This window comes from Phalacrocorax carbo, chromosome 4 (genome assembly GCF_963921805.1).
Source record: "Phalacrocorax carbo chromosome 4, bPhaCar2.1, whole genome shotgun sequence".
Taxonomy (NCBI): Eukaryota; Metazoa; Chordata; class Aves; order Suliformes; family Phalacrocoracidae; genus Phalacrocorax; species Phalacrocorax carbo.
Window position 1 is genome coordinate 53701417 of NC_087516.1, and position 22980 is coordinate 53724396.

The window sequence follows — 22980 nt, forward strand, 5'->3', positions numbered from 1 at the left end:
CTGATGTGACTGCAAAATGACCCCACCGAAACAGAAGGAAAACCAATTTTTGGTTGGACCGCCTCTTTCAGTGGAAGTATGTTCTGACATTGGTTAAATCTACTTGTGAAATCACATTGTTGTTCTACCACATGCTTGGCCTGAGGCATTTTGGGCTCTCTCCTCTGCCACTTACTTATTCAAGGTAAAGCACAGCCTTCCTGACGTCAGTGGTACTTGTGAGTGCTCGTGGTGCTTGCTGATCCAACCCTAGGTTTTCAGGTTGAGCTTTGTAGAAGAGTGGAGCAAAGAACTGGGCATAGCCTGAGAAAAGAGTGGCTTATATGTTTCTGCTGGCTTTACACCCAGGCAGTGGTTGGAGAAATAGGTCATGGCAAAGCATGTAGCTGCATTACTCAGAGATCATTCATTTTCTTTTCCACTTTTAAATATTTTTTTTCTACTCAAGGTTATTTACCTTACCTACCTCTTAAATTTCTGGCAAAAATTGAAAAACGATTTTACAGGAAACAATAAGTATCCTTTATTACACAAACCTGCAGAAGTTACACTAATTCAACCATCTCCTAAGTAGGTGGGTGGGCGGGTAAGCTGATGATTTTTTTAAAGTGTGCTTTTAACATATTGTGGTTTTATAGGTGATTGTTTAGACTTGAAAAAAGCAAATGGAAGACAGAAGTCCCGTCACGTAGCGTGCACACCCATCGTGCCAAAGCATGATGCAGCGTGATGACCACGCATACCCACTGCACAAAACTTTTCCCTTGAGTGAACAGAGTAAGTGGCACAAATAATAGGTTACAAATCTCTGTGTGTCTAGCACTTGGAAGGGACAGGCCATTTTGCCAGGGCCTTGCAGAAAGATTTTTCCAGAGGAGCGACGAGATTCAGCAAGCCAAGGTGTCATGCTAAGCTACAGAGAAGCATCCAGTGACTCCTGTTCCCACTCGGCTCAGTTGTCCCTAGCCCGTTCCCCACCTTGAGTGAGTTTGTTTCCCACTGCCCTGGTTTCTCAGCACACTTCTGCTGCTTGTCAGGCTTATCGGTTTTACCGCCAATGCTTTTTCTCAGCTTTTAGGTCCAGCTCGGTCTGTTTTCTCCACCCATTCTGACTCCTCATCAGATCAGCCTGTGTTTCCCATTATTGGGATGGACGACAGTGCATCATCCACTGGGCTGTTGCACAGCCTGCTGTAGCCTCGGGCAGGCAGGAACCGAGGCTGCTGGAAAAGTCCCGCTGAGTTGGCATATTCCCTCCGGAGTTGACGTTGTTAGGAAATCCAACTCTTCAGGTCCCTGGGGTCTGAATTAGTACAGCCTGGGGTGTTTACTGTTTTATTACTTGGTCAAGCTAGGTCGGATCTTTGAAGGAACAGTAACGAACACACACCTTGTACAAACCCTTCAACTCGTGAGTGAAGATTTTGTTTAAGAAAAGGTTACTAGAACTGCTTCCTGGAATGAACTGTAACTCTTCAAATTGTATTTACTACAAGCCTGTAGTACTGAAATATATTTGGAAGTCTCTAGGTCTGTGTGCACTGGTAAGAATATAGGTCTTTAAGGGAAAAAAAACATCTATGAACACTTTGAACAATTTTTCCCTTGGACTCACGCTATCAATATTTTAGGAGTAATGGAAATCAAAGCTCATGGCAATGTGTGCATCCAAGATCTGAATTTCAGTTTAAATGAAGAGTGGCTTTTTATCTTTTTGGAAACGTTTCAAATAATGCTGAGCATAGCACTGAAATGGCTTATGCTTTGTAGGCTTTAGAGTGTGATTCACTGCTCGGGTTACATCCATAGTACCCTCCGCACCATTCATTTCGACAGGAGGGAGGAACTTGGTATCTCACAGGATCAGGTTATTATTTGGATGGTTTTCATATCCCTGTAATGCCTCATGCCACCTGGCAGAGGTTTTTTACTTTGGTATATATTGTAGAATAGAAAAAGTTGTTTCTGCTGCTGTTAACAGTCAGCTGTTGGGTGTTCTACCTCTGCTGTTCGGGGAGGGTGTTTGCTCCTCTCTTTCACTTTCATCCCTTGATTCTAAGAGAGGAATTTTTTACTTAAGCAAAACATGGCCTTTTCCTGTCAGCAGCTGGGAGAATGAGGATTAAGTTCTTTAAACAAAGCTCAGCGCCCTTGTCAGGTCTCTCTTTTCAGAAGGTCTCCAAAGCCATAAATAATCAAAAGGCAGGTTTTAGGCGAAGCATTCCTTCAAAACACCTGTGTGTGCTTCTGAAAGGACAAAGCTGAGCGTGGCATGCTTGCAGCATATTGCGCTCCAGCAGTGTGTCCGGGGATGGCTCTTTAGAAATTTCCCCTGAAACTTGGTGGACACAGACCGTAAAAAAATTCAAGACATTTCTGCAATGTTGCGAGCACTTGGTATCTGTTTCCTTAAACCCCTTGAGAAGAGACATGAAGGAACTCTTTAAAATAGCATTTCTCTGTCCTTTTTTGAAACATTCTTTTGCATGTTAGTGATCTAGGCTATACCCAGAGCATTACTGTTGTTAGGAAAGAAACGGTATTGCCTGGCAGCTTCAGTCCAGCAGAGTTGACTGGTTTTACCGCACTCTCCATCTCCTTTCTTGTGCATGGCCCATGTTGGTTTGGCTATTTATTATCTTCTTTCACTCTACACTGAAAATGTTGCTTCCCACCTTCCCCTATAAATTAACAATGCAGTTGCATGCATGTACATGGCAGTTCTGTGCTAAATGCAAAGTTCTCCAGCAGTGCATAAAGAACAGGCTTTGGAAAGCAAAATTCTCCTGCTCTGACAACCAAAATCCCAACTGGCAGAAGCTACCATTCGCAAGAGATTGCATACATTGAATGGGAGAAAACATGGTAAATATCGTATTGTTTGTTACAACTTCAGTTCAACTCATTTGAAAAGTCAAGGCAACTAAGTAACTTTATATTTCAAAATATTGATGAATCTTTTGGAAAAAAAAAAGGATTGTATAGATGAAACTGAACATTGTCTGAGGGAAATTGCATTATACAGTTAAAGGTCTGGAGACAAATGTGATATGGATTATTTTACTTGAAAAACATTTTTTTTTCCCCTTCATTAAAAATAATCTCAGAGGAGATTAGGAAATACGGGTAGAGTCACAGATCAGTTTTTAATGTTGCTTTGTTCCCCTGAAATTAAGCTATCGTGACCAAAGAAACATACTGCAGAGTTAGGTTCATTGTGTAATAAAAATATGTTTTAATTTAGCCTAGGGCTTGCTGCAAATTCTGAGTCTCTAGAGTTAAGACAGAGCAAAATACTGTAGTCTCATTATTTCCAAAGTTTCAGCGTCTCTTCAAAACAATTTTCCCCTGAGTTCCTTAGGATTTCTTCAGAAATGCTGCTTTCCATTTTTTTCCTCTTTTTTTTCTTCTCTCTGATGATAACAGTCTGGGTGTCCGACTTTCACCAGACTGATACTATAACTGATCCAACCTCTATTCACATTCTGATGTGCACACAGTAATGGAAACAATGTGGAACAATATTGTTGGAATCTTGGAATTCCAATAATGGAATTATCTTGGTTATCTTGATAAGAGCTCTGCGGAGGATGGATCTTTTGGCTTGGTGGGCAACTAACGGTAATACAGAGTCTCACCGTAATGCATGTTTTATGACCATTACGTTGAAACATTTTGGTTTTAGATTATTTTCTCTTTTCTTCATTAGGCCGTGTTAGACTTTCAATGTTACAAAAAAAAGTGAAAGTACATTAAAACAGTTTTGATGTTTTAAAAAACAGGAGATTTGGATTTGATGTTTGAATGAGTCGAATTTGCATTTTGGGGTAAATCTGTAGAGTGACAGAATTTAAGTCTGGAGGAAGTTTGAATTGTCTAAGCTGTCCCTCCACCTGAAGGCACGTATAACTGTACCTAAGCCATTTCTGACAACTATTTGTCTGATTGGTTTTTAAGCCTTTGGGAAGAGAGGTTTATTCTTGTACCTCTGTAGACAATCTGTTCCCATTCTTAGTCAGGCTTTTGAAAAAAACTTGATTTTTCCGAATGTCTGAGATCTCAGTGTTAAAACTTCAGCCTTTATTTCCCATCTTGTGCAAGCGTACGTGGTGCAAGAGCACATTTCATTTCTCTTTGCAGACACCTTCTACTTACTTCAGAGCTGTTACCATGTGGCCCTTGTCTCCAGACTAAACAAACCTTGTTGTTTTAATCTTTCCTTGTAACTTGTTGTTTTCAAATTTGTGAGTGTGCTTGTTGCACCTTTCTGGACCTTTTTTTCCCAAGTTCTTGTCCTCTGGGAGCGATGCTGCCCAAAGCATGACACTGCTTTTGAAGAGGCTTCCCCACCCTGAGCCAAGAGGCTTGTTTCTCCTTTCTTTTCTTATGCAGAACAGTCGATGGATATCTCCTGATATGGTAACTGCTTCCTCATAAATTATTACACTGATGACTCGCATTAAGTCAGTGACCCTCTGTCTGATGCTGCAGGTTATTGACTAGCCAGTTTTTCTGCATGTTGTATTTGTGCTGCAAATTATGACTGTTCATTATGTGGATTTGTCCTTACTGAATTTATGGTGTGTTAGAAACATCTCACATGGATTTGTCATCAGTGCACATTGTTCCTATTGTTAGCAATTGTTACTTTTTCTACAGATGAAGTGGTTTGGGGTCAGGTTGAAATTCCAGAATATAATAATTTCTGGGGCAGCACTTGAAAATACATCAAACCTGTGAAAGTAAAAATTACTATCACTGACATCACTTAGTGGTAACCATGTGATAGCAATAGTTACTTTATATTGTGTATGATTATTATAAATCATGCACTCATATAGCTTAAGAACAAGTAGCCTGGAGATACGAAAGGATGCAGTGCCCATGCACAGCTCCTCTCAAACACGTGTGAAGGAGGATGACCAAAGCAGGCAAGAACAGCACAGGCAGAAACAACAGGCATTCAGAAAAATAGACACTTGCAGGGGGAGGAGCGGTTCTGAGCATCCTAAGCTACTAAGATAATTCTGGTGGTATGGTCCTACTCAGGGACAAAGCCATTGCAAATTATTCATATTCCTCTTATTTTTCACTCCCAAGGTGATGCAGCAATCTGCAATTTCTCACTGAATGGATCAGCATTTTCCTTTTTTGTTTGTTTTTAATTTTTTAAAGGGGATAAAATAATCTGCAGTTGCTTTAGCAGTCTTGTCACAGGTGATATAGGACTGGAAGCATGAGTCTTCAGTCCTGGGATGTGCTACTAGATATGGCCATTTGAGCGCATATTTGTTATGAAATGGTTATGCTGGCTGTTAATATTTTGAATGAATGTATGTATACACACTGAGTAAAAAACTATGTGTGAAGTAGTGCAGAGCTGACCAAAGACGTTATTAGCAATATGGGCACAGTGGTCTGGTGCTGCATCCTCAGTGCTGGCAGAGGAGGGAGCTGGAGCTGGAGTCGGCGGGTGGGAGCGGGGACAGGAGACTGGAGGGAAACCGTCCTGCCACTTGTGCTGCTAGGGGATGGGAAGAGTTTGTAGAGGGGGCTGGGACTGCTGCTGCCCTGGTCAGGCTCTCTGCCCCAGTTCCTGTGGGAGCAGCTCCAACAAGCCTGGCTTTCTGTGGCTTGCGCATAGGCCCGGCAGGCAACGGGGCTGATGCCACGCTGCTTCCTCCATCGACATGCTGCTTCAGTCCTGCAGAAGTTCCCTGCAGACCCTTATTGCTGAAACAGCAGTCCCCTCAAGGGGAAGTGTGAGTGAGATTTTCTAAAAGGCAGGGTGTGCTCAGCTGGGGAGGGAAGAGAATCGATTGGGAAGGAGACCTGGTGGTTCATCCAAACCTCAACTTTCATTTAAACTGCTCAAAATGTGGAATAAGTATGAACTGCTGCAGCACCACTTCCCCCGACCTTGTCGGTAGTGTGGAAGTGATGCCTTATTTGCTGTCTGATTCATAGCTAACTCAAATGCTGGAGGTGCCAGTTTGAACTGTGAAACCTGTGAAGGATGTCTTTGCATCAGGACATGTCCATCCTAAATATATGATAAGATGGGTTTTCATTTATCTGGAAAGTTTTCAGTGCTCAGCTGTGGGGAGAGAACACCCTATGAGCAACTGCCTCCGCAGCAGAGGAGCGGGCTCACAGGGTCTGCTGCTGACCCCCTCAGCAACGGTAGCTGCTCTTTGCTGCGCATTCCTGGAGTCGGGTGCTGCTGCCACATCCTCGTTGTGCTCAGGGAGGTACTCTCCCGCCAGCACAGAGGGAGGCTGCTATCTCCCAGGACGTGGAGGGAAGTCAGTGCCGTGGCTGCTTCCTGTCATCTGCAATTTCACATGTCACTATTCTCACTAACCTTTTCAAGTAATACCAAGAATATGTGATTGATGTCTGAAACAACACATTTGTCCCTAGCAGCAAAGACTAGACCCAGAGTAACTTATTGTAAAGCTCTGTTTCCACCAGACAGCAATCCATATTGAAGCTTATTAAAGTCATGTGTTCAATTTTTTCATAATTGCCCCCATTCAAACCGTGGCAGGCAGCCAATAAAGCACTAAGTGGAAGTTTCTGTCGGTCCACCTGTCTTTCTGTAGCTAACGAAGTGTGCCGTTTTTTGTCTTGTAGACGTTACTCAATTCATTGTCAGAGGAACTTGTTATATATAGACTTAAAATAAATTAGTTCAAGACAAGGCCAAAGCCATTCAAGTATACTTCTTTGTATAGCAAGTCATGTATTTACTATACATGGGTGGAGAGCTTATTCTTAAACAAGAACAGGCAATTCTGGTTCTTGGCCATATTAATCTGTTAAACATCCGAATTAAGAAAGATGACATCCTGAGCAGCATGGGTTTCAGCAAGGGCACCACCAATCTGGACTATGGGCTCTGCTACTTCAGTTCATCAATTAGTTGGAAGCTCTTCCCCTGCAAGGGTGGTTGTGTTTTCAGGCCCTTGTCCACTGCCAAAGCCCAATTTACAGCTGAGGTTTCCTTCTGTTACGCTTCAAACCATAGGAAGACATCAGTGATTGCCTCATGTTAGCCTACTTGGAGAAGTGGGAAATTAATTTTACAGAATTCTGGGAAATAAAAGGATTTTTTTTTTTAAGTTTACCGCACCTGAGCTCTATGAATAACAGGTACATGGTTTATCAAACCTGTAATTAATTTGCAGTTGGAAGTGCCCCCAGGATCAGAAACATGACTCTAGGGGAAGCAACGCTGGCAAAGGGAAGAAAAAAAAAAAAAATCTCCTGCTTTCTATCAGGGCAATTAATCTTGAAAATTTTCTTTGCCTGTGAGGAGATTGGCAAAGACAGCTGTTGCTTCATCCTGGAAAATGGCCCAAAAAAGGTCTCCAGAAAGAGATCTTGCAGTGATTTTATTATAAGCGGTAAGTTTAGCGGCAGCGGTCTGGATTTTCCTTAATTTCTGCTGTAAAATTCAGGTGTGCTGGGACATATTCATAGAAGGAAATGAACAAGCCAGCGACTTGCTGGCAATTAGCAGTGAAGTGCTTCTGGATGAGCTAAGGTAATTCTTCAGTTGAGTGATCTCAGAGTAAGGGTAACACCTTAATTCTGGTGATACCCGAACTGTCAGCACATGAGTTCCTTGTCCGGCTGGTTTGTGAGCTGGTATTGTCCCTGGTCAAGCCTGAAGGGGAATAAAACTTGGTCTCCCTTGGGTCCACTTTACGCTGCCCTGATTGCTGTTACAGAGAACCTCTCACATTTGTAAACGGCTCTCCTGGAAGGCTTTTTCTGATTCATTTTGCCTGTCCACCTTCCACAGAAAGACTGTTAACAGAAGCTTCTCCCTACAGAGTCTTGCCCCTCTTTTAAACCTTTATATTAAGACTTTTCAGCAAAATTCACTTTTTTTTTAATAACTCAGTTCAGATCAGATACAAGGATGCAATTCACCTTCCTATACATATCGCTAGCTCTTTGTTGTTGTTGAGCAACTTAGGAAAGGGGAGAGAGGAAGGGAAGGATGTTGAGGAGGTTGCCAGTGGTTAAATTCTTGCAAAGACTGGGCATGTGGCTTGGGTCAGGTGACCGGGCATATGCCTTGTCCTTTGGCTGATAGGTTTTCTGCTGCTAGATGGTTTTACAGGCTGGATTAACTTCTGTGATCTGTCTTTTCCAGGGTGAACATAAATGCAATTCACACAATGTTAGACCTCATCAGGATTAGCTCCTGTGTTGATTTTGCTTGGAAGGATGACTGAGGTGACTGTTTACCGTTCAGTAGATGGGAAAAAACACTGCAGGGTAAATTTACACGTAGTTCAATCCAGCCACTTCTCTGAGCAATGCAGAAACTTGTCTTTCACTCAAATCTGCAGTACGCACATTTGTGTAGCATGCGGAAGAGAATGAGATGTAATCTCCCATCTCTGCCCATGCAAAGACATTCTTGCTCCCTTGGAAGATCTGGGTCTCAATATAAGCACGTTAATTGCTTTGGAAATTTGGAGAAAACCTCCTAATGTCTTAATGATCTGTTAAATAATTTGAAGACTCTTCTAAACACACTTACTAGCCACTCAGATCTCTTCAGCGTATTCAGGAACTGGAGAATGGTCTTCTCGCCAAAGCAATATAAAGGGGCCTTAGCAGTGTATCTAATTTTAGCTGAACAAGGGTTGTTTGTCTAGGGTTTTTCACACAGCTGTACTATTGGTTCTTTCACAATAATGCTTGCTAAGATCGTTGTGTTGTTTTATCCCTTCTGAAGGAAATGCCAGAGCTTTGAGTTTCATTTTCAGCGCCTCCCGTAATATATCTCACTGTTTCTATACACTTAACGTGTCTGTTTGCAAATGTATCCATCAGCATCTATTTAGCATTTGAGAACTGGCACTGGACTTTTGACTTGAAAGCTGCACTTCTGTCAGCGCGTCGGAGACTGAGACAAGAACAGAAGTCTCGTTTTAAAAGATATAGTAGAGGCATGCACAAAAATTTAAAGTTCAACTGGTTTCTCACCCCACATTATCATTTGTTTAAACTTCTTTAAAATGATAAAATAAAAGATCGTATTTATTTTACAAAATCCCAGCGAAAGGCAGCGTTCTGTCCTCACGCACAAGTAATCCCAGTGTATTGTGAGAAACAAAAGGTAGGGTTTTGACTGAGTGGATTTCAGCTCTCCATAGTCCATCTCTTCCTTCTGTTAATGAATAAAGGTGAACTTCTGGGTGACAGAAAGGTGGTAACGGAGAAAGAATTCAAATAGCTGTTTTGCCTCTGATCTGTAGAGCATGGAAGTAAATCCCACTGCCAAACACTTGAAACCAGCCCCCAAAATAAAAACTCAGAGCCATTCTCCTCTGTTCTTTCACCGCTTTTTTTCACACAGTTGGCAACAAGAAGTTGAAGTAAAGACAGAATTATTTTTCAAAAGCAGAAACGCTTCCAGGGTGAGCAAGTTTCATTTATAATGCTATTATAATGAGCAACTTAGTTACAAACCCCCATTTTCAGGTTATAACTTTAAATGAAAGTTATATAAATGAGGTTTAATGTCTGAGCTGGTGAATGAAGAGGTGTTCTTTGTAGGTGGTTTTTGGCAACATTTAACTCTCATTCTGCTAAGATTTGCTTCAGTCTTCTCATATTATTCTGCGGGGAACAACATTTATACAGTCTTATCCTAGCAGGACATAGTAATGCAAAGTACAGATCTCTTCAGAGAATAAAGACCCTTGCATAATTTGGACCCGTTTTCAGAGGCAAGCGTTTATGAAAAATAATATATTAAACCGTTCAAAGTAAACCTATAAATTCCCTTAGGTTTCCTTGCAGCACTAGTCACGGCAGTCAGTAGCAATTACTTAAGATTTGCTCCATAGACTTTACATGTACTCTATCTAAATATTTTTTCTGCATTAACAGCGAAATATCCCACAGAAAGTAGCATGAGAGTGACATTTTGAACAGTAAACGTTGAAAAATAGAAACAAATGCAGGACATCTAATGCATTTTAATCTTGAAAAGCTATTTAATACTCTGAAAACGTTAATGAACAATATATTTCTATTGGCTTAAATAATGACCCTGCCAGGTGGGCTGAAAGCAGAGGAGATGGAAAAGGAGTGAGGAGCGCTTGGTAACAGTAGCGTGCTATGTGAAGCATGGTGAAGTAACCCTTAAAAGTCCAAACAGGGGACAAGGCACACTGCCAGAACTGCAGAGCTTTTCTTACGGCTGCCCTGTAGTCTAGTAGAGACTTCAGGCATCAGGACTGCCGTTTAATTAGTGCTGACTTTGTCTAATATTTGAAGCTGAAGCTTATAATTGTTTTCCTAGCAAATGCAGTCATTATTAGCTTGTGGCCGTGTTGCAAAGAGGGCCACGAAGAGTTTGAAAGGCATCTTTGAACCTTCTCCTTCAATACTAAACTCAAGCGGCCCAGTGCTAATAGAAGTGAAGCTGCAGTGGACACGGAAATGAACTGCCCTAAGACGTTTGTGTGCTGTGTGAAATGGTGCACACCGCAACGCAGCAGTGGGAGAGGAGGTGACATTCCTAGCTAGCCTTATTTTTTCAGCCCACCTGCATTTTATATTATTTCTTTCCTCCTTGCTGTCTCTTAATAAGTAAATGGAAAGAGGCAAAGTCAGCCTTCACGCAGTAGGATGTTTTGAAGACTTGAGTGATTGACTGTGGGGTTTGCCACTGAAGGAGAGCTACAAAAGAATACTTCCTTCCCTCTCAAAATGCCATTTTTTTGTGATTCCATGGAAGATATTTGTTGTGTCCTCCATGCTACTTTTTATCCAGCAGGCCTGGCGCCAGCTGTGGCTGAAACTCTTGTTTCACCCCTGAGACTTAACCATTGGTGTGGAGCTGCGGCCTCCTTATGTATTAAAAAAAGTGTGAGGTTTGCATTAAGCCTTATTAAAACCCAGGATTACTTCTAAATGGATCATTTACATCTTTGTAACACCAAACTTTTGAGGTGAATTTGTGAAATGGGGGTGTTTCCCAATGGTACACTGCGTGTTGTGACAAAGTCTTGAACACTGAGAGGAGGGCGGAATGATGATTTGTTTTAGCTAGGACCCATTATGCCACTTTATTTTTATGTCTAAATGGGGCTTTTTTAGATTTTTATCATAACTCTGTAAATATTTAAGTGACTATCTCCTTATTATGGCAACAAGTGTCTACAGTGACTTCCTGTGAATTTTCTAAGTGCTAATTCCCCAGCATTTCTACTTTTGGAAGGAAAAAAGGCACTTTTATTTGCCTTTGTCTTGTATTTCTTTTCAGTCTGATATGTGACCTTAACATCTTATTAAAGTTTATAGATACAATAGGAAATTGCTAATTAACTTTTTAATAATTTTCTTTAATTTGTCTCCTAGAAGACTGGAAAGGGATAATGGTTGATAGAGCTGATTGAAAAATTTGAGACAATTAAAAAGCATAGCTAAAGGATGGATCTGCAGAAGAAAAAGTTTCATTTTAGGCCCAAAGTGTTCACAAATTTGAGTTACACTTGACCATTGGTTCCAACTAGATAAAAGCAGGATTTTTGAAAATCAGTACAACCTGTTCCCAGGAAATGTAAATATTTTCCTTTCAAAGTAACATTTCCATGTAAACATTCACTTAGCTCTAAGCAACAAAACCAAAAATACAATGATTTCAAGGTGCAGTAAATAATCTAGAAACAAAACGGAATCCTTTGGCCCGTACAGTATGCATTCAAAGTGACATTTGCAGGTTGTCTGGGACTGTATCGGAGGAAGCTTCCATAGCTTATTTAAGCTTATTACCAATTTTTATTTTTTGTTTAGTCACCAAATTTGAAAATTCCTTCATTCAGTGTTCATCCTCAAGCTTGGGCACCTCTGTTATATTTAAAAACAAATAAACAAAACCTCCAACGACAAGAGACAGAAAGACAGACCATCCAGGGAGAAGTATTACAGAGGTGGGAGTGAAATATATATATATATTTGTGAAAGATATAAGTATATATATTATTTGTTATATATATATTTTAAAAAAATATAAAAAGCACACAGGTTAAAGCAGACCATGGAAGTTTTGACTGACTGCTTTTCATGTTCCCTTAATACTTCCATACAAACTCGTCCATATGAGTCTCTTGTCTTACTTGTATGGCAGCATCATTGGTGACAGCGAGTTCTTCAGGGGAAATGCACTTGCTGTACTACTTTTCAAAGCTATTTCAAGTTAAACAAAGCATCTCCCGTGCCAGAAATGCAGATCACTTAGTGGCTTTCCTCAAACAGAAACCCTCAGGCGTCTCCTTCGATGAGTGCCCCGCAGGAGCGGGGAACACTTGCCTTATAAACAAACATGGCCCAGGGAGGCTGGCCTGCCGGCTTGCAAAAATAACGAACGCAGAGGCAGGGTAAATAGTTTACATCTCCTTCGGCCTCTGGGTTGTGTCACGGAGCTGCTAGTTGAAATGAGCAAATTTGCTGTGGCCCAAAACAGTCTCTGCAGTGGGAGGATGGAGAGGTTGTACTTTAGACAGCTTTTCATGGTGAAAAAAGATTTTTGCTGATGTCCTATGGACCATGGCTGGCCAAAGGGCATCACTGCATCTGGTTTTGGCAGCAGGCATCAAAACAGTAGGTGGGGTTTGAGCTTTTTAGATGTTGTGCCCTATTTTTCTTTGCAAAGTGCAAGCAGGAAAGTAGTGATTTGCTTCTAATTCATATCTTTATGAACCACAAAGTGCAAAAAGTGACAAGCGTATCCAAACAATATACGTCACCTCTCCTTTACCGTATAAATGTTAGCTGTCTCCCCAGTGTCCATAGACAAAGGAGGGTGAAAGGTGCTTTAGAAATATTTAGATATTTTGGAAAGATGGGTCCACAAAATGATCCTTTATATCTGAAATATGTGTCTGAGTTATGTGGGAGGAAACTTTGGTGACTAGGTTTTGACAGCTAAAATGAGAAGAGACCTACCCTAAATCCACCAACCTCCCATTTTTCTTTGTTTACAGCTTACATCAGATATAAATCTGATCTCCAGGGATTATTTAGGTTTAGGTTTCCATTATTTGTTTTTCTTTAACAATAATCTCTCCAGTTTAGGGAAGTCCCGGCGCATGTGGTTTGGGACTGGAAGATGAAGAGGTCTCTCAACCAGTGGCCTAGAAAATTAGGAGGGGAGGAACACCTGCACAAACCTACTGGCTGAGGAATTTTGAAAGGGGTGTTTCTTTTGGCAAGGAGAGCTCCCTAGCTGGGGTCACTGTGGAAGTGGAGTCCTTTGTCCATATCCTAATTGCTGGGGGTGGTGGTGGTGGTGACAGGTTCGTAAGCAGGGCTAATGGCTCAAGCACATTGTCCTTGATCTATTCTCCTTGAATGAACCCCTGAAAACCTTTTATTGAGATGAAACTGAATGTCAGCCTCCTAAAAATCTCATGGCTGGCTTTACTGAGGAAAGGTTGGCCCCCACCTGCCAGTCCTATGATGTCAGTTGGGGGATTTTGGTGACCTTCTGCTTGGGCAAGTTGGATGGAGTATTGAGCTGACTTTCTCCTGGAAAGGGTGGCAGGGCCAGAAAGGAGACACTGGTGGGATGACACAGGTTTGCTGTAGGACAAATTAAACAATGGATATAGCCTATTGCCACACAGAAAAATTAAGAGGGGCAAAGTCTTTGGGGACGGGGAGAAGATGTCTCTAAGGGAAATTTTCACGTGTATCTGTTCTAGACATAACTCTCCCCAGTTCTCCCCACATCTCTAAGGTGGATGACTCATGGTTATTTATCAGTGTGTTCCTTTTTCTTGTTTGCATATTTAGTTTGAAAGGTCTCTAAAAGAAGCGTACAAAAAAAGAGAAAGAAATCGTTTTACTGGACTTTTTTTTGGACTTGGGTAAGAAATACAACATACAGACAGAGTAATTTGATTATGCTGGTTTCTTGTAAGAATGTCTGAAAAGCATGGGTTTTTTCACTTTTAATTTGTCAGTATTTTGGTTTGAGCTATTCTAATACAATGATCTATATAAAGTACATCTGGCCCTTACTAGAAGTGTGGTGAGCCCCATTTTGCCACCATTGTTATGGGCAGAAACTAAGTTTGCCTTTGGCAGAAACAAAAACTCCTGAGAGTGCTAAGAAGGAACAATTTTGTGGGGAAAGGAAAATGTGGTCTTAAAATGCTTGATTAATATTATTGCTGAATCTGAAAACATTTTATACTAGTGAAGGGAACCAGAAATACGATGCTAGAATACTGTTGTTCCTAATAATCTCTTTCTGAAAGGCTGTGAAGTTTTAAAGTCAAGGGTTTTGACTTCTTCCCAAGGCTCCCTAGTATTTTATGGGCTGCAGAACAATGAATATGAAATCCAAAAGGGACCCTGTAAATCTGTTACAGTGCATGTTGGGCTTGGTTTCACCTTCATTTTTAAGATCACAACTCGGTTTATTTTCAGTGGGAACTAAGATCTAGGGCAGAAACAGGGGAATTACTTCAGTACATAAATTTTTTAATTGACTTTCTCTAACTGACATAGAGGAAGCAAGAGGAATTCTGCACATATGAGGTCTTGCCTTGAAGTCCTAAACCCATTGGAGGTGATGGCAGAACTAACAACACTTGCAGTAAAGCTAGGATTTCATTCTCTAGCTTGAGGATTTTTAAAGGGGTGAAGATTTGAGATCATGTCCTGTATTAGAGGCGTACAAACAGTTTGCAGAAATCACTGATTCTCTCCTGAAACATAGCCAGCTTTGGAATTGAATCCGCTCAATTTAATAACTCACGTCAACACTGCTGTTGAGGATAAAACTGAAGAAGTATCGTTGTTTTTATCCTGGGTGTATCACATCCTACTGAAACTTCAGCCGGCAGGATGTCGAATAAATTATAAAGTGCTAATTCAGTTATTTTTGTATTTTAACTCTTCCTATTTTGGGTACTTTTTCATGCATATCTGATACCCTTCTGTAAGTGTAACTTCCTGGGTTTGCTGATTTATGACAATAATATATGAAATATATGAAATTTAGTTGCTGAGTAGCAGAAATACATAGTTGATAATACAAGAAAATATTTTTTTTCTCTCAGAATATATTTGTGATTTTTCTGAACAAAAATTTAACTTCATTCTTTCAAGTTTTTATCAAAAGATTTATTCTTGCTTGTTTTGGGCTTAGGTGGGTAACATTTAGTACAGAAATAAATGTGTATAGTCTACCACTTCCACAATCTCTAGGCTTGATGTTGAGCGTCATGTTTTCCTCATGTTAGGAGTCAGGGTTTTAAACTTCAGTTTTAAGCCAACTTCCAAGATAAAGCTAACAGAGAGTACCCATGACATTCGCCCCCCCAGTAATACTCCCTCTTCTCTTGATACAACCCAGCAGCTGGAATGCATGCCTCGCAGGTCAGCTCCTAAAGAGGATCCCATAACCGTAGCTCACTATCAATTTGGCAAACATTAGTCATAGTTGCAGCTGAATTTCCGATTGGCGTTCTTTGGTTTGTGCCATCTGTGATATGTGTCATTTTTGTCAGCGAACAAAGTAAGTGTTGCAAATATGTGGACCAGCAAGTGCAGTATTCTAAAGAAATAATTTTTGAGTAAGATTATTTGTTTACTTATAACCTAACTATGGTATATTTTACAGAAGAAAATTACTAAAACTGACATATTTTCTGATGTCATACATATTTAAGTGTTTACATTGATTTTTCTGCTGAATGCATTACTAAATCTTTTAAATGCATTTCCTTGGGTATGGTGGCAACTTAGGGTGAAAAAAAAAAGTGAACTCTGTCTTGGGGCAAATCAGCTAGCCTTTTTTGAAGGATCTTTCCACACCCTGGGCATGGAGATCAGCCTGCTCTTTAGCTCACAGAGACAGTACTTCTGTCTACCACCTTCAGTCCAAGGGGAAGCTACTTTGGAAAGTAGTGTAGAAATGTAAATTATTGCATGTAGGAAAGAGTGTCATCACATCCATCTTTAAAAGCTGGGTTTACCCTTTTCCTTCTCCATCTGGCTGCAACTCGGTGATACTGGTTCTTTTATCCGGTAAGGTCCCCACCCAGGAAAGGGCTTTAGAAAAATCATTCCTCTATTGCAGAGTTGAGTAGGGAATTAATTTAGCGGTGGTGCATTAAGAGAACAGCAATAAGAAATACAAGTTGGGAGGGACTACTTTCAGATGACTTTATAGGAAAATAATAATCCCTATGCTTATTTACAGAATATCCAAATACTTTTTCTTATTCCTTAGTTAAGGTTGATCAGACCAATAATCGGGCTGTGTAGCATGGAAACAACCTCTTATTTGTCAGAGACTTGACCACCAACACATTCTTTAAGAATTCTGCTATTCTATAGAAGAAAGCTGACTTTTTATACTTTTTTACCCTATATTTGGCATCTATTCCCTTCCATATTCTGATGGAAAATATTGCACAATTCATTCATTTAGTTATGTTAACAGTGTTTATAGTGAGTTACAGTACATTACACTAATGAAGAAGTTTAATTTTACATCTTTACCTAGCTATAAAATAAACTATTTTATACAAATGAAAAGTTGAAAGCTTGGGAAAATATTTTTCTTTCTCTCTGAAATTACACAGCATCTCAGCTTGAAACACATATTTGCTGTAGGCCCCTAGTTCTTATGACTTGGAGTATTTTTAAAGATTGACTGGAGCTGAAAGAAATAAAACTTTATTTGGATGACAATTTCCATCTCTTTAAAACAGCTAAAAAGAAGAAAAGGGTAGAAAAATCAGATTTTTATTTTCTTTTTCAGTTCATATCGGTGAGCATAGCCACATGCTTGCAAATTCATGTGGTTTCTAGGAGACCCACGCTATTGTATTTTGTTGGCGTTAGCTGTAACTTCTCATTGACTGTTGCTGAAGTCAAGGTTTCTCATTCAATTTTAATGGCCTAATGGAAGCTTTGTGAACTTCAGGTGAGATCTCACTTGAATTAAGTAGGCAGAAGCCTCTGTTCTCTTATCTGGGTCTTCTCTAAAAAGTGTACCAACTCTTACAAACAAACCCAACAAGCTTGATCAAGAAAGAGGAGGCAGCTTGTCATGTCAGCTAATGATGTGGCAAGCAACACGTTGCATCAGAGGGCTGTTGCCTGTCTCCAGTTTGCTCTTCCTTCTCCTCAGGGGTAGCAGTGCTCCTCCTGCCCTTGCTCCTGGTCCGCAGCAGTCACTTTGGGGTGCTTCCCAGGGGAAGAGCTGGGAAGGGAGAAGGACTACCCTTCACAGGGCAACATGAGGACTAGCAGGAAGGACATGTGCAGGTAGCCCTCCTGTAGAGGGCTGAGTGTGTTGCACTGCATGTGTAGCTGGGTGTACTGATACAGACCAGCTGGAAGGAAGCAATGCCTGGTTTGGGATTGGGAGTCCATATTGCACGTTCTTTTAGAGGGATGTGAAAGTAGGGCGGATGCAGAAAGGCTGAGGAAGGAGTTGGGGTCAGATGGTTTTGACATAAATCATTCTGGAAGTGAGGAGAAGATAAGTGTCAGAGAAAGGGGAAAAATACCAGTGAGCTTGTCAAAGCATCATTGGAAAGTGGGAGGAGTGAGAGACTGGAAGAGGGATCAAGTTATAGAAGAGAATAGAAGAAGGGCAACTCAGGGAGAGTGGGAAGCAGTCCAGGGGAACGTAAGTGAGGGGAAAAAGAGCTTTTGGAAAGAAACTTAGTTGGTTTATTTAAAAGAAAACTCCATGAAGAAAGAAACAAATATTTAATAAAAAGGGCTGAGAAAAAGAAATTAAATGCTTAAAACATTATGGAAGAAAGTAGGTTGAGGGAAAACATGAATGAAGAGATAGTGATTTGAAGAACAGAAGACTAAATTATGGGAAACATTGTTTTATTTTTGTTTATAAATGGTGTGAAATACGATACTTAAATTTTTCTTTTCAGAATTGTAGGGAGGGCATAAGCAGTCCTGCTCGCTGTGTTTAGCACCACGTGGACCTTGGAGCACGTGCACTACGCAGTACTGCATGTTGCATCTCTCTGTATTATGGTCTGTAACTGAGCTGCCCGGAGGGTGGAGTGGCTGGTTTCTTGTGTGGGGCTATTGCTTTGGCTTGTTTTGTAAGTCTGTTCATAAACAGCAATTTTCATTTAAGAAGCTGCTTATTTTGTAGAGTTAGATGCATATGATCCCAGTGTTACAGCACAGAGTTGTGCTCATTGTGCATGTGTGAAGAGTGGCTATGAGGACCGTAGCTTTCATTTTTCCATTGCTTACACTGATGTTATCATATTGATAAGTAGCAGTGATTCCAATTTTCAAAAATTTAATTTGCACAGTGATTTGTTCAGAGTAACTAACTCTGTTCCCCCAATTCAGAGTCCTCATGGGCTATTTATTTACATATTTCTTGTTTATATACAAATAACTATTTTATGTACCTAATACATAGATTATATAAATATAAAATTATTTATTTATAAATTTCCTTCAACAAAAATCCCTGCCAGCTTGAAGTGAACTGGCCAAAGACAGCGGATGCATGGCTTGCCTTCTCCCAGTGCTTTTGCCTGTGTTTTCTCTTCCTTATTCCTAGCAATCCCTCTTTGTTGCTTGTACGTTAAACAACAGGCAAAAGAATCGCTGGAAAATACAGCACTTTCTGCTCTGCTGTCTTCCTTAGAACAAGCAAGTTACAGTAATACTGGTCTTATCATTTCAGAACTGTTATTAGAGTGTGTGGTTAGGATAGGCAGATACCCTCTGACTGTGTCTCCTTCCTGTATTTTGTTATCCTGAGTCCTTATTTGGGGTTTCAGACTGTTCAGGACAAACTGGATGGAACAGGGGAAGAAGGAATGCCTGCAGATGGTATTCTTGTGCCAGTCCTGTAATAATGATTTCAATCTGCAAACCAGAAATGCTTTTAAAAGAACATTATTGTTCACATCAATGACTTGCAGATGGCAAGGTACATCACAGAACGTCTGGGATAAGGTCACATGGGTAGTTGTTGCTCTGGGAGGAAGATCTACTTTTGGTTTCTGCATGTCAGAACCTCACTTTTATGTTATGCTGCTTTGCATAGTGCTTGAATGCAGACTTGCTCCTTTTTTGTATCTGCAATAAAGCTAGGTGAAAGCACGTTCAAATTTTTTAATTGTTTTAATGGCAATGGCTATTCATGTTAAGAGAGCAGAGTCTGTGTGTCCCACTGAAGGCAAAAGGATTTCTCTAGGGAAGGGTTCAAGGCTGATTCAGGAGCGTGAAGAACTGCTGGTCCAGAAAAACACCCGCTTTAGGAATAGTGTCCTGTTAATTCACTCGGGATTGCCTGCTTGCTGAGGTGAGTCACCCATATAAATCCATCCAACCCTGTTAGGAGAGTGGTCTCTTTACTCTGTATTTGTTTATGGGAACAGAACCTCTCGCTCTCTTAATCTCTCTGTCATAGTCTTTAGGACATTACTACCATATGATGAAACTGAATATTTTTATTGAATCTATTGTGTAGTGCCAGTGGACCTGAATAGGAGAAATGATACTGGAGAGAACATAAAAGGAGTTTCTTTTCTTTTTAGATGGGCATAAGGGAGTTCAATATTACCAGAAAAACTGCTTTGAACAATGCTGATAAAGAAGAGGTTTAACGAGGCTGGGGCTGTTTGCGGAAAATTAGTCTGTGTTAGGGTAATATTCCTTCAGGGAGTGTTTATAATGCCTGCAGGAATGTGGGGGTGGGGGGGGCGGATCGGATTCCAGTGCGACCTCGCAAGCTTTCAGCTGCCGACATGCGGTGCACCTGCGTGTTCCCCTCTCTGACCTCAGAGCGGGCTTGAAAAGCTCTGGCATCTGAAAGTGTGAGGAAAGATCAGGTTTTTAATTTTTTGCGACACACCCCCCACACACACCCCCACTCCACAAAAAAAAAAAAAAAATCCATCTTTTTCTTGATGCTTAGAATGCCTTGGATTTTACATCTTTTTAAAGGATAATGGAAAATACTTTGTGGGTATGCTTTTTTTGGTGGTTTTTTTTTTTTTTTTTAAATTTTATTGAACTACTGTCTTAAAGATCTCATAGAGGTATGTCCAAATACATGAATAGTATTCAGTAAAAAATGTGGTTAGTTGGCGAGACTCAAGAAAATAATTTCATACTCTGTTGCTTATTTTGGTAAGAATGTTCTTCCTAGCCAGTGCAGATTCAGGCATGACAGCTTTGGCATGTACCTCAATTGCAGAGGTCTGGGATAGTATCTCATTTTCAGATTGTAGCGATGTGGAGATAAAATGTAAATGCTGCTCGACAAGGATTGCCACTTCATAATATTGTACTTCAGAACTGGTCTCTGCGGTAGTAACTTGCAAATTATACGTGCATGTAATTTGCATCGTTTGGAATTAACTGTTTTGTAATTATACTTTGATTTGTGTTTCTTTATCAGACATTGTGGAGTGGTTAAGTTATGCTGCTTATGAACTTCCATGTCAGTGATTTCGCGGTATAAAATTGTACTTATTAAATGCACAGATTTTGCTTTTTGGAAGTTAAAAGTTGCTTACTTTGGCATCTGTAGCTTATTTCTTGCAATCTACTTAATTAAGTAGCTTCTCTGTTTATCTTAAAATGCAGATAAATGGCTTTCAGAGCAGTGTTTATAGCTTAATAGTTCCTGAAATGAGAGTCAACATTATCTCCTAGACTCTACCAGTCATAACTAATGATCCCTCTGCTTACACTGTTGAGTAAGTCAGGAGACACTGAACTCTGCAGAGAGCAAGGGTCCTGTGCAGTGGGAGGATAGTTTGTATGTCATGGCGCCTAGTAGACAAGGCTTTCATGGCTCCGTAGTGTTAATTGGGAACCGAAATTTGTCCTCGGCCACCTCTAACCTCCTATCACTGAACTATTCTTCTATGAATATGGATACAGGCCCGAGGGCGAGTTGACAGCATGCAGTAGTTTTGCTTCCCTCATCATTTAAAGTAAATAATATGAGTTTACTCTTATATTTGCTTCAGTTTTGCCCATCAGAGCACATTTTGCAACATGAAATCTCTGCAGAAGTTGGGGATATTTTTAATGTTCCAAACATCACTGGCAGCCAGCCTAACGGAGGCATTGTGTTGAGGGCTGAAAGAGGATGAGAAAATAACTAGGCAGCTGGCAATTACTGCACTTTGTCCTAGGGCTTTTTTTAATGACATTTTAATGTATTAATGAAAGTAAGATACCTATTTTAAATTTTACTGACAAGTCCTTTGGCTTGGTTCCTGAATGGAGAGTGGTAGGCTTTCCTTTGTAATAGGGTTAAGTGCATGCTTCAGGAAGAGAGAGGGGAAAGAAAGAAAAAGGGCGTAAATTTACCACTCATGAGAACTGCTATATTATTATTACCTTGGGAACAAAAGTTGCTTATTTATCCATGAAATTTAAATAACATGGGGAGCAACAATGCCTTATGGTGTTAAGCATTAATATTCCTCTATAATTCTGTCACCTTGTTCATACGATCTTTTGCCTGAGATTTTTTAACGTGCAAGAAGACTATTTATTGGAAATTGCAAATATAGGTTTTGTGAGATGGATATTGGCCTTGAAGAATTTCAGCCAGGACAAGGTTCTGGTTTCAAATAGGCAATCTAACAGCTGGCTTTTGCTGGCTTTAGGTGAATTTTAGCTAGTGGTATACAAAGCAGTCTCCGTACCTAATTCCTATGTCTCCACAGCCATCCAGTCCACTTGTTTTGCAAAGCTAATTAAATGTAAACATTTAGGTGGGTGACCGGTTGTAAAAGGAACTGTATATGAAAGCTGTTCCTACTTAAAGAAACTTATATCAGTCTTGTTTATGCTTCAGCTTACATGTCTTTCATTGATTTTTTTCCTGAGCTTTCTTAAAAGTAGGTTTTGAGCTTTGTATTGGCTGGAGAGCAGCAGGCTGGTGCAGAGCCCAGTCTGGTTAACACCACATACAGTGCAAAGGCCATGTTGTACAAAGAAAGCAAATTCAAAATACCACTTACATCTCTGAAGGTATTTTTATTGGGCATTCCCATGAATGGACTACAAGAGGCACAAGGTAGAATAACCAGGATGCCCTCAGAGAGATAAAGAGGGGAAATGCGATGGCTGCCGGGAGCACCACCGTGCAGTTCAAGCGGCTTCTAGCCGGACCGTGTTACAACATTGCACTGGCAAAAGATTGCATGTCATGTAACTTTTCCACGTGGTGTGCATGGTCTTGTTAGTATGGATCAGTAGCCCTATAAGGTAGGGATGCAGCAGGAGCAGACCAAACAGTATGGAGGAGGAAAAATTCAACCATTGCCTCAGCTAGTATCGAAGAACTTTAAAAAAGCACGTGTAAGGCTTCGGAAAAGGAAATAAGTATTTGCAAAGACAATAAATGCAAATTTTTTTAAAAAGGAAATTGGGGGAAACTCTTTTATTTTGATTTTTGTATAAAGCCTTGTTTCTTACCTTTTCAAAGGTAAGAATATTTGATCAAATCAAATATCCAGATACCTGTCTTTGGTTATTTCACTAGCAATCATACTGGTTTCACTCAGCATCCTGAGGAGGCAGCCCTCTTCAGAATGTACAGAAAGTACAGAATGTACTTTCAACAATCAGTTGAAAGTTCATATAGTTCCAGATTATTTTTGAGCATCTTCTCATAGGAATATAAATCTTCTAAAATATACATTCCTCTTAAACATAAAGCATTCTTTGGAAACAATCCTATTGGTAAACAACAGCGTGCATAATTTTGAATGGGCAGACACCTCTTCTTTTCATTACCGGTTTCCAAAGGTGGAATTAGATTAGGTAACAATGGAGCAGAAACTGAAATATGATTTTGTAGAGTAAATCCTTTAAAGTACAAAATTCTGTGATCATGTTCGGGATTGTAATGTCTGATATTTACAGCTTAATATCAGAAAGAAAAAAAAAAGCTGATTA

The 22980-nt window shown here is 40.3% G+C and overlaps 1 protein-coding gene across 11 annotated transcripts in view; it reads left to right on the forward strand.

Moving 5' to 3' along the window:
• Positions 1-22980, forward strand: part of BMPR1B (bone morphogenetic protein receptor type 1B) — a 252620-nt gene that overhangs the window by 187063 nt on the left and 42577 nt on the right. Inside the window, exon 1 of one of the 11 annotated variants that reach the window (XM_064449987.1) lies at positions 18822-19357. The exons of the other annotated variants lie outside the window; for them this stretch is intronic. The gene's annotated coding sequence lies outside the window, so the exon portion shown is untranslated. Of the gene's footprint in view, positions 1-18821; positions 19358-22980 lie in introns of those variants that run through there. 11 annotated transcript variants of the gene reach the window in all.